Source organism: Colossoma macropomum, unplaced genomic scaffold (genome assembly GCF_904425465.1).
Source record: "Colossoma macropomum unplaced genomic scaffold, Colossoma_macropomum, whole genome shotgun sequence".
NCBI lineage: Eukaryota > Metazoa > Chordata > Actinopteri > Characiformes > Serrasalmidae > Colossoma > Colossoma macropomum.
This window is the reverse complement of record NW_023494804.1, coordinates 16,916,263-16,920,598: the sequence shown is the minus strand read 5'-3', so window position 1 is coordinate 16,920,598 and position 4,336 is coordinate 16,916,263.

Sequence of the window (4,336 nt, the reverse complement as noted above, 5' to 3'; positions counted from 1 at the left end):
CTATTCAGCCTAATGAGAAACTGTAGTACAGACTTAGTTTATATCACAATACCTACATTTAGAGTCAGTTATTCAATTCAAATTATGTTTATTGTATAGCTCACACCTTTAAGATAGACTGGGGTTCTTTTTTTTGTCATGTGATTGAGCTACCGTTTGCAAGGTGGCTAATTTTCCAATCTGCTTTGTTTTAAAAAGCTACAATAACACAGTGCAGCTGGTTATCTTAGCATCTCACAATGCGGGGTCAACGTCATATAATAACTCAAACAAAGATCTCTACAGTTTCTCATTAGGTTGAATGAACAACTGGCTCTAAATGTAGGTATTGTGATATAAACTGAGTCTGTACTACAGTTTCTCATTAGGCTGAATGGGATTTTTACCAGCATTCTGTAAATTTTGCCCAGCCTGGCAACAGTAGCCATGAAAAAACACGTGTGGGTGGAGCATGGGTAGTGTGAATGAAACCATCCCACAATGGTTTAGGGCTACAGAATATATTGTTAATTACTTGTTATGCAATTCTGCAATGAAATAGTGATATTACAGAAGGCTGCAATATGCAAATGAGCTCTCCAACCAATCAGTGTTTGTTTACTGTGTGCTGTGATCATCTTCACTAGTCACAGTTACGGATGAGTTTCTGTTTTGATGAATAAAGATATTCATGTAACCCAACAAAAATAAATTATTTTGGTTATAATGATGCAGACCCGTCTTTAACCATGTCACATTATTGATTTACCAGTATAGCTGTGATATATTGCAAGACATACTACAATCCCAGTATACAGCGATATAATCACACTATGGTATTTTGTCCATATCGTGCAGCCCTGCTATGGTGTAATGTCTGCAGATACAAGCTCATGTCTGGAGACAACAAGTTACACTTTTGGTGCTGCGCAAGCTATAGTGCCAATAAGGGAACGCTCCCCTCTAAAACTCCAGCCCAACTTTCTCTAGCTTGTGCACTTTTAATATCTGGTTCTCCTGTTCTCGAATCCTCACGGGCACGCAATGAACCTCGGGATATGTTGGCTGGTTGCAGCCCCTGAATTGGAACACAGCTTATGTTTCCCCAACATTTAGCAGAAAACAGGTGTCTGACGTTGTGCATCAGTCTGTAGTTGCTGTAGTGCCTACTTTAGGAATTCTAAAATTTCCTCTCTCGCGCCTTGTGGTGAACATAAACCTGAATTTGTCCTGTGTACATTTTTCCTCTGAATGTCACTGGATCCTGAATTATGAGGTAATTTAGCAGTAAATATATGAATAATGCCATATCCGTGCTAACAGCGAGCTCCTGCGCACTGAAATGCCCTTGCATAAAATTAAATCTACTATTAAACTTAAAAACTATGATATACCAACACAAGCTACTCCTAATGTGCTCTATTACTGCCAAAGCCTCTAAACTGCCTCACTGGACAGAGATTGCTGGTTGGTTTGGGGTATTTTGGAGAGGTCACTCTTCTGATATCACTTCAGTGCGCAGATGTGTTAGCTTGCATGTAGCAATATTCATATTTCAGCTCGTTAATTCAGAAAATCTGGGAACATTCAGAGAGAAAATGTATGTAGGACAAAATGTATCAGGTTTTCGTTCACCACAGGCCGCACTAGCAGTGCTTCTCGAAGATCTCCTTTATTTTTTGCATAGAGAAAAACAGCTTAGACCCAGAGTTCCTAATATGGGCTTGAAGTTAAATATAGCATGGCGCACAACTCCAAGGGTCTATTCCTAATGTTTTTTTTTTCCAGATGTTCTCATTACGAGGTCACATCTGGCCTCATGAGAAAACTAGTTACCCAATTAATTCTGAACTGAGTCAGTGTTTGAAGTTCAGAGGTTTCCAGGGCTGGATTTGGGAAATGTTCTGATAAGAGATGGCACTATGGGACTTGGTGTATATGAAATAATCTGTAAACAGTGTTTTTGCTGTGTACATATGTTGCCAAATCATAAAAGAATAAAAATGATGGTTCTCCAAGGGTTCTTTAGTAAAGAAAATAGAGCTATATAGAGCCATGAACACTTAAAGAACCCTAGTATACCAAGAGTCACTGGGTGAGGCTTTTAACATTACATTAACCTGCCATCGTGAACTTCTCTGGAGACAAACATTCGTTAAATACGGAAGATGAACGTCTGTTACAAATGTTGTTTTTGAACTTTACAAATAAAAGCTGCTAATTGCAGTACTGTGTGAAAGTCTCACACCTACACACATTGTTTTAAACCATTTATCCTGACAGTATGTGTGTTTTTGCTTGTAACAGAAATAATACATTAGAAACAATGCAAACAAACATTAAACACAGTAATGTTTGTTCCTGCTTTCTCTCCGATGCTCACAGCCATCACATGGATTTGTTAGATTCCATTACCAGCAAACTTTTAATTTAATTTGATTAAGTATTTGATGCCAGGTTACCAGATATTAGCTACAAATAATACTGGGCTTCATCAAGGAGAAGTTTGGATATGCCTAAGTGAATACATTGACACACATTGACTCACTAACTATTGTATGGATTTGTATGTTATTATAAATTAGGGCTGGGAAGTATGACTATATATATATATATATATATATATATATATATATATATATATATATTATATATATATATATATATGTGTGTGTGTGTGTATGTATGTATGTATAATAATTATCGAGGTTAATTATGTCACAGTACTATACAATATGCTTTTCTGAACAAATCGTGTATATCGTCAGACACTGAGCAAATGCATGTTATATTACAAAGAGAGCAGAATTTTAACTGGATTTAGTGGCAAATATTGATTAAAATCATTGTGTTCACAGTTTTTGATAGTATTTTTTAAAATGTAGCACTGCTGGTTCTTTTTTCACTGTTCTAACTGATCAGATGTCTCAAAAAATAAACATTGTGACATCCTGTATCATGTTTTGATCTATCTCAATATTATATTTTTGCCATATCGTCCACCTCTATAGTGTAAACTTTATCAAACAAAAAACAGACAGCATATCACAAATCTTTAAATATTTCATCAGAATCATATTGTGGCTCAGGTATCTTGACGATATCATAGCGTAGGGCCTGGTGTGATTCGCACTCCTAACCCAAACCCAGTATGGCCAGAGTGCCATTACACACCATGCCACAGATTCTTTTTATAGATTTATTTATTTCCTCAAAAGAAACCTCAACATTTTATTGCTGTCTTAATGTTCCACCGCACTCCAAAAATATTATTCACTCTTAAATGACTTAAAGGGGAAGTCAAAATTGTTCACAGTGATGCTGATAGGAACGAGGTGTCCACCTCTAAAAGTTCCCTTGCAGGAAGTTCTTACATGAATATTTTATGAATGCACTGCCTGATGTCTGAGACATTGTTTTACTATAGATTAAAGATGAAATTTTGGCCTAAAATAGTTTTCAAATCCATTCATGGTGGAAGGATACATGCAGGGTGTTGTAAGGCAAAATAGATTTTGTTTGCAGATTTTTACTATTTTCTATCATCATCAACATTCCATATAAAACACTCCTGTAGGTTCACTGGTGGTTTTGGATGGTAAATAAAATGGCTGTATTTGTGTTGTAGTCATGGCGACCCCTGGTTCCTATCACCACCACTGTAAAGAAATCTGAACAATTTCACACAAACCTCTCTGAATCACTCTGTTTACATCTCAAACACTGAATTATGCAAAAAAATTTGAAAAAAATGGTGCAAGTCCCCTTTAACTTCCACATCACACCACAGCTGAGGAGCTTGATACCACACTGAAGTAAAAGTGCTGTTAATGCAATGAAGTAATGACTCGAGTCACAGCAGCCGCTGCCTTTTCTGTTCCTGTTTATTTCTACACTCTTAAAAAGTGGTTCTTCAAGGGTTCTTTAGTAAAGGCAGTGGTTCTATACTCTGCCTGGTAAAATCGTTCTTCAGATTCTTCAAGCTTGTATACAATAGCAGAACCTTTTCCGGTGCTGTGTAGAAGTAAGCAAATGGTTCTATATAGATGGTTGTAAATAGAGCCATTGTGTTTACTAAAGAACCCTTGAAGAACCATCTTTTTTATTCTTATTTGTTTGGTTATGTTTATTTACCTCTACCTTATCTCATATATCATTATTCTTTTCATTTCTTATGTATTTATTAATTGTTATTTCTTATAAATTCTCCTTTATTAATTGTTTTATATGTACTCTGATATTCCGCGCGAGCTCTGAGTTCTGCCCCGCGCGCGGGTTATCGGTTGGCGCGGATTCTCAGGCGCCCTGTCGCTACGCGCGCGCCTGCCTGACGACCACAGAACACCAACGGTCAACT